The following is a 12,521-nucleotide window of genomic DNA, read 5'->3' on the forward strand; positions in this document are numbered from 1 at the left end:
CTTCACTTTTTTTTTTTTACCAAGACGTAGATGTGAGACAAATAGAGTGGGTGAGAACATGAGATATGTCCGTCATTTCCTTTCAGACGTGTGCTTGGATGTTTTCATCATTTCTTACACCGTATCTTAACTGACATTTTCAATCTATACGTTTTCACAGAGCTCCTTACTGTTGTGAGCAGCACAGCATGTTATAAAATATGTATATTTGTGTTTTATAAAACCTTTGCAGCCAGTACACAAGCTTGCAGATGATATATATCATGGCAATCTGTTTTCTGTTTTGTTTTTACTCAGGTGTGAAAAAGAAATACCTTTCAGGAAATTAACTCTCGTCTAGCTGCTGATGTATGCCAGTGAATAAGATTTTACATCTGACAGTTTGTGTTCATGCATTATGCAATTTTCGATAAGAGTGGTGCTGTGGTTTGGAAACAGACAGACAGACAGGCAGTTCAAAAAAAATTATACATTGAGCAGTTATCATGTTGACTCCTATCCCAGTAAAAAAAAGCTTAAATTACTGAATACTTAAATAATTGAATCTGAATATCCAAATTGCAGCTGTAGTTAATAAATACTGCACATGGATCATTCACTGATACTTCAGAGCCAAACGTTATCCCACATCTACAAAGTACAAATACAAGGAATGCTTCTACACACAAGAAAGTTGGCAATGCTGTCATCTTGTTAACAAAGTTCCTTTTTCTGATAAATGTTTCTAAACAATTAAGTGACAAAAAGGACATTTTTACCATTTGTGTGGGCTGAAACAAAGATTGAAGTGAACTGAGTAACTTCGTGCCTTTTGGGATGTTTTTGTTAACAATTTGTGAGATTAGGGTTGTGGCCATTCTGGGGGTATTTCTGAACAGGAAACAAACATATTTCTGAGAATTTCTCCAACGCAGTTGTGACAAAGATGTTATGATCAAATCTACAAGAAACAGTTGGAGCTGTTCAGGATTTTGCAAAGTTTGCAGTGATTAAACTAAGCCTTATAGTGACAACTACAGTATATTGTAGTGTAAAGAGAAGTACTTCCAAACTTGGTTGTGGGTAACCGGAGTACAAAGTCCCATGATCCTGCGGGGCCCGTGGTGGATGGATGAGATGATAAAGACATATGGATCTGCCTGTATGGAGCGCCTACCATGGTCAACAAAGTTTGGGTTTTCACAAAATGGTTATTGCGCTCCAATAACGTGTGTGTGGCAGCGGCTTGTACACTGTCCCATACTAGCAGCCTAAAATCTGCTATCTTATCTGCTTTTATTTGTTTAACTGTTTTTAACTGCTCTTTAATGTTTAATTTCTTATACTGCAATGTAATTTTTATTTTTGTATTTTATTTTTGACTGTTTTTAACTGCTCCTTAATGCCTAATTTTGTACTGCACTGTAACTTTTACTATTTTAATCTTTTTATGTAAAGCACTTTCAATTGCCCTGTTGCTAAAATGTGCTATACAAATAAAGCTGGCTTGCCTTATCTCCATTTTACAAACTCCATTCTTGAGCTGACAAAACATGGTTCTGACATGTCAATTTCCACAAAAAGAGGTCTCACTTTCTGACATTATCTCCTGGAAATGCAGTTTTAATTTGACTCAGTATCAATAATTTATGCTTAGAGGTGTTTTTCCCCCTTTCTAAGCCTCTCTAAAGTTGTGCCATTTTGTTGCATCTTGCACCAAAACAGCCTGCCTGCATAAGTAAAATTACTAAAATGGCATTGCTGATTAAAAGCTATGGGTGGACGCTTCCATACACCCCCCAGTCACCATTTAGTAGTGTGATTAATTTAATGAGATTTCTAAGACCAGAAACATGAAGAGTAACCAGGGAGGCAAAGTCAAGAGAGTGAGGGGTATAGAAAATAAGAGAAGTAAAAGCAAATGGGACGAGCATATTGTTTAATGCTCAGTATACCATCCAGCTGTGGCCTGAGAGAGCGGTCGGGGGTGTATCTCTTCACTCTGCCATTATTATCTTGCTGCGGTCTCCTTGTCCGTATTATTCATCGGTCTGCCCAGACCCTCTACTGCCTCAGGCCCATGGTGAGTGCTGTGCCGCCGGTGCTAATTGACAAACGGTCTGATCGTAATCCTGCCTCTGATCCGACTTTTCTGTGAGTGAGTCAGTGCGGCTGCCCAAAGCCAATGAGATAACCGCTCGGGCAACTCATTCGACCACGATCGATCCGTGCTCCCATCGCTGTGTCTCTCAACGGGTCAACTAACGTCTATTCACATTTCCGCCGATTTTCCCAGATGAGGCGTCGTCGGGATAAAACAGCTTCAGGGAGCTGAGCTTCCTGCTGTGTGCTGGATGGGTTACACGGTGAGAGGCTGTGTCTGTTTAAACACCACTGCACCAGTCCACTGGACCACAACAACATTAAAAACAGACTGGATCGTACTGAAAAGGCAGCAGAGAGCAACCCTGTAAAGCATAAGGCTGGCGTTATTCCAGGTTTGCCTATTTTCAACCATTCCCATGAAAAGACCACCGTCTGAATTCCCTACGCTGTGAGTGGCACTCCTCCAAGTGTGTTACAAGACAAGGGTGTAGGTGCAAAACACAACATACATAGTTTTCTATGTACTGTAAGCCCACACCCCTGCCACTGTGTTGTCAGAGTCAATCACCTCTCCAGGAAAGCAGCAATTGTAACAAATATGCTGAATTGGAACATTATGGCTACTGCACCTTCACTGCGATAATGTGTGCTACAGCCGTCGATTGATGTGGGTCTAATGATGTGACAATCCCAACCTGTGTGTGTGGCATTACTCAAACAGGAATAAATAGAGCATTCAGTAGAGACTATTTGGTGTTCTGGAGCGCTTTTACTTAACAGCAGCAAGACTATTTTCATGGTACAGAAGACGTCAACCACTACATTTATGTGGCTCGCTGATTTTAAGAGTCAACAACGGAGTTCTATTGCACAGTGAATTAAGCTATATCAAGCTTTGGATACAAATGTAATACTGTAATGTTTGTAAGATCTATTCATTGAGAGAGAGAAAAAAAAAAAAGCAGAATATTGCCAGATTTTTCCTTTTAAGTCAACAGAACTAACAACTAACACAATTTAATGGTGAAGTTTGTTCACATTCAAAGTTATTCTGCAAGCAGTTGCACTGACATCTAGCATCAAACATCATACTTATGTCCTCTGACTCTGTCTGTCTCATCTATAAGTGAAGACAAAGCTGTTAATAAGCAACCACATCTCTTACCGCCTCTGCAAACCGATTTAATGCACATGTGGTCAAACTATTCATTATATACCCTGTTTTGTACTGAAGAATAAAAACTCATGGTGCTTGAGGCAGATTTTATTTCATCAGTCCTAATGCCATGGTAAACTCCTCAGACTGTAGTTAGCTGCTCTTCAACAAGATGTCAGTTGAGTGGAGGCGGCTCAGCTCCTCTTAATTGCGTGCTGTGATCAGTGGGGATATATGAGAGAACATCAGAAGGAGGATGATGATGTGATCATGGCCGCAAAGAATTAATTGCTATCTACTTTGTTTTTTGGCACTTTTGATGCAGATTTCCAAAAATAGGCACGTGGACTTCACTCAAAGATTAGGACGAGAGTTTTTCATATTTAAAAAGGAAAGACAAGAGGGACATACTGCTTATGTTAATAGCCCATCATCACTTGTCTTGTAGTTGTCCCTGGAAGGTTGCTTTGGGGAAGTTCTTTAAAACATTACATCAGTGACCTAGATAAACACCTCAGGATCCTTCACTGTGTTGAACTATGGACATCTCTGTATCAACTTGTAACACCAAGATGTTGACTTGTAAGGGACAAGTTCACAATCAACCGACATATATTTGACAATTAACTAAACCTCTCCCACAGCTTAGCAAATGTAACCAGGCACGGCAGGCCTGTAAAGATTTAGATTTCTCCCCATGTTGAAGTGGTGTGCATAGGCCTGTAACTAAATATATTACACATTTTAAAGGTCCCATTACATGGTGCTCTTTGGATGCTTTCATATAGACCTTAGTGGTCCCCTAATATTGTTTCTGAAGTCTCTTTCCCAAAATTCAGCCTTGGTGCAGAATCACAGCCACTAGAGCCAGTCTCACAATGAGCTTTCCTTAGCATGTGCCATTTCAGAGTCTGTAGCTTTTGAGGAGGAGAGATGGGGGGGCAAGGTGGAGGCTGGGGGTGTGGCCTTGACCAACTGCCACTTTGCTCGTTTGAAAGCCATGATGTCTCTCTCTCATGGGTGGGCCAAATTCTCTGGGCAGGCAAAGCAGAGAAAGGGGGGGTAACCTTGCTCCTTACGACCTCATAAGGAGCAAGATTCCAGATCGGCTCATCTGAGCTTTCATTTTCTCAGAGGCAGAGCAGGATACCCAGGGCTCGGTTGACACCTAACGCCATTTCTAGTCACTGGGGGACCATAGGCAGGCTGGGGGAACGCATATTAATGTTAAAATACCTCATAAAGGGAAATTTTCATGCAATGGGACCTTTCAGAGTTTGGTAGGTGGTGCCTTGGTTTTGCCTTTCAAAAACACAAACTTGTAAAAAATGAATTAAACTGTTTTTTCATCAGTATTTCCTCCCTGTGAAAGATGATCCTGCTCCAGCCAACGTTACTCAAAACTTCTGACTTTAGTCGTCATCAGGCAAACTGCAATTGACAACAAATTCAATGAGAATTACAAATCAGAAAAAAGTGTGATACCATGAATAATAGTTAGACCGGAGGTGTTGTACAAATGAATGTGTTTGTTCTTTATTTAAACCAGTGAAAGATCATATTAAATCATCAAGCACAACCCAGCAATGAATCTAGCAAAAATACACAAAAGTTTAAAAAAAAAATGGGTTTGACTAGGACGTTGTATTAGCAACACAGCCTTTTTGCTAGTATAATGGCTAGCTTACGAGATAAAAAAAAAACAAAACAATTACAGAACAACTGTAATAAGTGTTCTTCTCATTTAGCGAAAAGCAATAAGCTTTGTGTGGATGCAGCATAAAGTGGTTATATTGGACTCCTTTAGAGGCTGGCTCTTTGCCTCGTGACATTACTCCATGAAAAACCTCAACTCGGTTTATACAGACATTTAAGACTGAAGACCGTTTTTGAATAGATATGGCCTTTCTATCCATTTTATTTCGGTGTGTATAACACATGTGTACAATGACATTAGATAGATTATACTTTATTTATCCCACGACGGGGGAAATTCTGTCGTTACAGTAGCAGCATAGCAGCAACAGCAAAAAACAGAAAACAAACAATAACACACAAAAAAGAAGCACGAAAGAAATACAAGGCAAGAAATACAAGGCAAGAAATACAGGCAAGAAATAGACAATGAAAATATGGGAGACTGAGTAAGTAAAATGCGTCAACAAAAGGAATTTTAAAGTGCGGTTGCCATGATAAGAGAAACATATTGCGGTTGTAAGTGACGTTAAAATTAAGTTAAGTTGATGTGTAATAGAGCAAAGAAGCAAGAGTCGGTAGCATAATTTAAATTATATTAACCTGAGACCATAAATATTGGAAAGTAAGTACTTGTAATAAATAATATAAATACCAATATTAAAGATAACAGAAAGTGTGTGATGTAGGGGAGAAAAACAGGAACAGAAACTACAACACTATCAGGTAGAGCGAGGTGTTGTAGAGTCTGACAGCGGCCGGGATGAAGGACCTGCGGTACTCTCCTTCTTACACCGTGTAACAATGACGTGTACATGTCAAGTGTACAGACATGGCGACCTTACATGTTAAACTGCTGTGAGTGACTGCAACCTGTGTGGCGGGCACACTGTCCTCTAGATGTTAATAAAGCAGGGAGGGGAAGGACAACCCTGAGTCAGAGGATTAGAAAAGTTCAGGTTTGTGGAGAAACCAAAAAAAAAAAAAAAAAAAAAAAAAAAAAAAAAAAGGGGCTCAGAAGAAATAAGATTAGAGATGCAGTAAAAAAAACAATTATACTATTTTTTCCTGTAAAAATGTGTTTTATATTTTGTTCAGTCTCTTTTCAAGATCTCAAGGGTTGGGGAATTAACCGTTTATCCCTGACAATGACTCAGCTGGATACGTTCTTAATCTCCTCGGATCACTACAGCCTTTGGACTGATCAATATCATGAAGGGATTAGGACTTGAAACACAAAACTGCAGTCATAAACAAACAATTTGCAGTCTAAAAATCAGCAGTAGGTCTGTAGAAAACAGTCTACAGACCCACCATCTAATTGCATTTTGGGACCATTCGGTATTTATGGTCCACCGGAGGAAAACGGGAGGGCCATGTCTTTTTGTTCTTTGTTTAGGGGGGGGGGGTCACCCAATGTTTTTTAGTCTGCTAACTTTTGTGTTCATGAAAACAACAAAATTTCAAAGGGGCTTGTTTGGTGCATATTAATCCATGTAGCTCTCAGTCTCGGCTGAGTCGGGAACGGCTACAGCCTTGAGACCTTCCTTCTCACGCCCTCCCAGCTGGTGACTTCCCCAAGCCTCTACTTTTCAAAATAAAAGCTTGCGCCTGGTGCCGCTATGTCTTTATACTTTGGTGTTTTAGATGATTTGAACTAAGCAGTACCGCAATCATGCAAATGAATGCAATATATTTTTTCAGCACGTCTTACAACACGATTAAGCTTGCAAAGCAGTTTTGTGTTTATATGTGCAGGTGGGATTTATTCAGTTTGGGAAACCCAACCGTCTCTACAAAGCTATAGCTCAAAATGGCTGGCTTGCTAAACAGGGCAATATTACACTCGAGTGTCCACGTCAGTGATGCTGACGGACCTCAAAAGTAACTCTTCCATCTAATATGGCTTAAACAAACAACGCGAAACGCTGATTTTCAATGTTTTATGATTTCAGAAATGAGGAGGTTAACCAATATTTTATTACAATCCTAATTTTACAAATTTCATATCTGTGTACCTTTCAAAATGATTGCTGAAAAAAAGAGTCATAATAAAATACTGGTTAATCTCCTCTTATATAAATTTTAGATTATATCAGGTCCCCTTCTAATAGAGCCATGAAAACCTTTTTATTGTAGCCTACTCTTAGGTCTCATATTGAAGGCTTATAACTGTAAATGTGTATTATTTTAAGGATTATGTGGGTGGCTTCGTTGTTGAGCTATACTTTTTTCACTTGACATAAGTGTTTAGGTTATGCTTGTCCTTTTGTTGACTGTTATGAATTTGCAAATAAAGCAGCAATGAAAAAACTTGCACATCTTTGCAAAACAAATCCAGTACAGAAGGCAACAATACATTGTTGTATTAAAATAAAATAAAGCATCTCAGTCATTTGGTGCAACCTGAGTTCAAATGGCTGGCCAGAGAAAACTAATCTGGGGGCCCTGGTAGCTCACCTGGCTGGGCGTGCTTCACATGTACTGAGGCTCACACTTCCCACAATCCCCCTCTCTCGGTATCCTGATTTGTTTTGGCAACAACTTTTCTACAGAAGATTATTTTTTTTATTTTTTTTTTTTAATGATCTACCTAAATACATTCCGTTTATACGGTACTGCCAACGGCGACTACGTCATACAGTATCTGTTTCCAGCAAAACAGACAAAAAGCAGAAAAAGCTAATAATACATGTTATGTATGTACTTCTTTACAAATTAAATACATGTCAAGCTGACTGACTACATGTGAGGTGCATTCATTTTTAGAAAATTATTATTTTTAGAAATGTATTATGATATATTGACTCTTTAAGTGTACTATTCAACTTTTGTTTCTGTTAAAGAAGGAAAAGCCAATCGCATACTTCTAGAATGGCAACAAATGAAAATTGCAATACAATTTAAATCGGCACCAATATTTATCGTGAAAGAATCCTATTGGGACAAAAGCATATCACCCCAGCCCTAGTGGTAAGTAAATTAAATTCTTCACAACTCCGTTAACTCTTATCCCAGTTTGGTTCAACGCGCCGTTAATAACATTAGTAAAAACTGAAAGATTATGTAATTCCGCAAATAAGATCATCACTTAAGAAGTAGACTGTATCCTCCCCTTGCATCCACATACTTATCTGTGATTGACTGCAGAGTAACAAAATACTCACTTGATAAAAATAAAATAGGAAATCATTGCAAACTGTTGCATTTCAGCCTTGTTATGTTGGAGCTCAAAATAAACCCTTAATATCCATGAAATCAGTGGCTGTACTGTACTTGTGCTGTTCCAGCGCAGCGGGTTCCCCCAACCTGTTTTGTTGAGGTTCGGTACTGAACCAGTAAAGTGTGGTGAAACCGCACCCTTATCTGCTGAATAAGACACTAAGCAACTTTCAAAGGTTGCTGGGAAGAACAGTTCTGCTATTTATGTATTTAGACATGCCAGTTCTGATACACACACTTTAGCATCTATGCAAACTGTAATTGTAATATTAATGCAATTACATGCAAATATCAAAACTGCAGCAACTTCTCCTTCCTGTTGATTGGACTGCAGGTCTGAAAAAGGTCAATAATACTGGCTCGGTTTTGGTTTCAGGTGCATTTATGCCAGTGTGTGTCCCTGTTTGACAAAAACAACAAAACTGCACTCGTTATAGCTAAACGGACGCCTGTAAAATCAAGATTATTATTATAGGTTATTATAGTTTTGCATTTTTCATTAGTTTTTATTTTTATTTCGTTTTGACTTTGTTTTCAAATTCAGTTTAGTTTTAATTAGTTTTTAAAGCGGGTTTGGCAGTTTAGTTTATTTTTTTATTTTTATTAAATGCTTAGTTTTAGTTTATTTTTTATTAGTTTTAGTATTATTGTCGGTCTTTCTTTGTAATATGGGTCATTTGTCAGGGGATTCAAAAATGCCAGAAAAAGTATGGTGTAATAACTCAACAAAAAGATCATACAGTTTTAGAATCGCACGAGTACATAAAATGTAGCCTACATATGGTCTTAAATTTGTAAACTCTACACAAGACGCCACAGTAAGTGTGTGACCTGTTCCAGGAAAACAACAAAAAAACAGAACTATAGTAAAATAGCCAACAGACTAAAGAAGACCTACATGAACAGGGGTTTTGAACTTTGGTTCGAGTAAAGTGGTGAACTTTTTGAAGTCAATCGACTGACACAGTTGTGTAGACATTCCGGTATTAATCCACATATTAACCCACGCTTCTTCCCGCTTTTGGTGTTCCTGTATATTTACTAACCAGCTGTCGGGTCGCCGGTGAAAGCCCGCCTGTAGTGTTCTCTGCCCTGCGGTTGTCTCCATCATCCTGCTGGCCCTGTATCCATACATCCACGCCCTGTACAGGGATAAGCTTCTGTTTCGGGGAAAGGGAGCTTTGCATTCCCCTTTACCTTGTTAAGCTAAGCTAGGTTAGCCTCCTTGTGCGCGCTTCTCAAACGTAGGCTACTTTCTAATTTGTGGGATGTTTCCCTGTCTGCATATTTTACCACATTCCACTGAAAGGCACTTGCTTTTATCTGCCAGTCATAATCAAATAGGACTGCTTTCTTCTGACTTTCGTCATGATGCCAGGCGAGGGGCACGGACATGTTGTGTTCAATTTAGTCAGAACTATACATTTCTACAGGAAATGTCATGTTCGGAAAGATATAACGTTATTTGCTCTATAAAAAGACATTGACAAAGACGTTAGTTTTGCAAACAGACAGTTTTAGTTTAGTTATTGTTTTTTGTAATGCCTCGTTTTGTCTTGTACTTTTATTGCAGTTAACAATGTTATTTCCCACCTAGTTTCCATTATTTAGTTGGTTTTCGTTAACGATTATTATAAACTTATTATTATTATTATAACCTTGCTGTAAATAGCAGGAAGAACAAGATGTTGTAAGATTATACATTCATTCATACACAGCAGACATGGAAATTACAAAGCTCTTTCACCACAGACTTTTGAGTCTTGGCTCATCTTGCCAGCTGCTTAATTTGATTTAATACAATTTCAGTTTTTCTCCCAGAGGGACCGGCAGTTAAAAGCATTCCTGTGTACTCGTCCTTGAGACCAACCTATGTCGCCATGGCTTTTAACTCTGGCTGCCCTCTCCATATTTATGCTACTGTTTTACCCGCAGCACGCAGCCTTCAGTTACCCTGCAGGACAACCCACTACCACCTCCATCACTGCCAACCCCATCCCCGAGCTCATTGGGTTTTGATGTGCTGCAGGGGATGACGTTTGGAATCTACGGCATTTCTTGTGCACGTATAGGTAAGGAGACACGAGATAAGCTCAGCGTGTGGACTGAGGATGGTGCAACATGAGGATCCTCTCCATAATAAATGGGTTTCTTCAGGCCTTTGAGGCCACAAATTAAAACTGGCAAAACCCTTGCCCTTATCACCACAGACCAGATATCACGAAGCATCGTCCTTCTGTTTGTTCCCATAAAGTGATATTATAATAACATCTTTAAATGAATTTTTAAATAATATCACCTTTAACCAGCTGGCACCAAGCGGTGTCCCTGGCATCTCTCCATGTCCACTGGCCGTGTGTCTGCATCCATAAAGGCCAAAGAGAGACACTGCAATCACAGCAACAATTTGCAATGTCAGCCCAAGTATTTTACGTTTATTTGTCAGGGATAATACAACCAGGCATTGTTATTTCTGATGTGCAACAGATGCAATGACTTCTAGCTGTAGGCTAAATTGCAGTCCTTCTCCCCAGTTAGGCTTTTAGAAATGACCCACATGGTAAAAGACTATAAAATAGACATACTAGTTAAAATCTGAAGCAGACAAACAGGCAGTCACAGATGCATGAAAACAGTAAAGCAAACGTGGCCCAGCAGCCACATCCAGTACATGCATAAAGATGAATGATAAAGCAGACTGAGTCAGCAACCTAAAGCTGACAATTAAAGCAAACGGTCACTTCAATACAAAAAAAACAACAGTAAAACCAACAGACAGGCAGACTTATGTAACTAAGGATAAGAAGTAAAGACATTTATTAAAACAACAAAGAAGAACCAAAAGAGGAGCTTAAATGCTGTAACAAACACGCAACTTAGTGTTTGCAATTTTGCCTCGGTTTAAGCCCTAATTTTACCTTATCATTAAAAACTTTGTGATCGGTTAATGTTTTTATGTCAGATGGTAAGGTATTCCAAATCTTTGGGCCTTCACCTGAAAAAAAGAAGAATGGCGAATGCAGTCTTGCACTTTGCAGGTTTACAGTCTCCATGGACCGCACCTCTTGTAGTGGCTCCTTTACTGGAGTATTTTTAAATCATTTGAGATGCCAGTTCTGGGGCAAGACCATTCTCACACTTAAAAATAAGCTTCATAAACGAGAAATTTATAAAATTATCAAAGCTTAATAAATTATGCTTTTGTTGGCATTTCACTGGCTTCTGACCCAGTGTTTTTCCAGTTTGCTTATATAATAACATAAGTTTCATTGCTGATTGACTTTCTCAGTCTCGACAAAGCTTTTAGAACCACAGGCAGAGTAGTTCTCCCTATAATAAGTAAACTAATTTTCATGTGTGGAGTTCTCTTTAAAAACATAATAAAACATCAAATGATGGTTTGCTATACACCAAAACTGCTCATAGGGTAAACAAACTTACCAACCAATGCTGAAATGTATCTGCATTTTGCTGGTAGCTGATGTTAGCTTTTCATATGTACTAAATTCAATTCCCTTTTATTTATAGTATCAAATCATAACAAAAGTTAACTCGAGACACTTTAGATATTATAGAGTGTGGTCTAGACCTACTTTATCTGTAAAGACCCAACAATCCCAAAAAGAGCAAACATTTAGTGTGACAGTGGCAAGGAAAACGTCCTTTTAGGCAGACACCTTGAGTGGTGACGAACACTTCCTTTTAGGGTGAAATCTCGGACAGACCCAGGTTCTTGGTGGACGGTTGTCTGCCAGGGCCGGTTGGGAGCAGGATGAACAGTGGAAATTATAGTCACAATAAAGATAATGGAACTATGACTAGAAATAGTAGTTGGCGTAGCAGGGCAATGAAGGGTGTAGCAGGGGGCCTAGCAGGACCACGGCAAGATCAGCTCCACATTATGCCAGAGGATGGATTCTTTTTTGTACAGCATCTAAAACCAAGGCTGTCCTCTCTTTCATTTCAAAAAAATCCTCCATCCCACCATGTTCTACCAATCCTCTCACTCCCTGAGCTCTTAAGTACTACAGCTCATAGGCACCTATTGTGCTTATCCACACTCCCTGCTACATTCTTTAGATAAAGAAAAGTGATGTTGCCTGTGGGCTACACCTGCATATCTGCAAACAAAAGCGCACACGTGCACATGCAAGCTTGTACAAAGTGTGTATCTGCATCACATTTCCCACTTTTCTCAGGCTCGGAGACCTACAAAACCTGTATGTTTCTGGAGAAAAAATAACTAATCCCACTCAAACTGAGAAAAACAGGATGTCATGTGTGAGGTCTGATGTGATAATTGTCTGTCATCCTTCTTGCCTTAAGTGAGGTGTTGATGTACTAGCAGAAAGAGAGAGAGAGA

General features: G+C 39.2%; 1 protein-coding gene and 1 long non-coding RNA gene across 3 annotated transcripts in view; one reads left to right on the forward strand and one right to left on the reverse strand.

Moving 5' to 3' along the window:
* asic2 (acid-sensing (proton-gated) ion channel 2) overlaps positions 1-12,521 on the reverse strand; it is a 402,742-nt gene that overhangs the window by 358,255 nt on the left and 31,966 nt on the right. The window lies entirely within an intron of this gene.
* Positions 8,907-12,521, forward strand: part of LOC116702305 (uncharacterized) — a 12,322-nt gene continuing 8,707 nt past the window's right edge. Inside the window, exons 1-2 of the long non-coding RNA XR_004335120.1 lie at positions 8,907-8,916; positions 10,479-10,480. This is a non-coding gene — a long non-coding RNA (uncharacterized LOC116702305). The remainder of the gene's footprint in view (positions 8,917-10,478; positions 10,481-12,521) is intronic.

Source organism: Etheostoma spectabile, chromosome 15 (assembly GCF_008692095.1).
Source record: "Etheostoma spectabile isolate EspeVRDwgs_2016 chromosome 15, UIUC_Espe_1.0, whole genome shotgun sequence".
NCBI classification, from domain to species: Eukaryota; Metazoa; Chordata; class Actinopteri; order Perciformes; family Percidae; genus Etheostoma; species Etheostoma spectabile.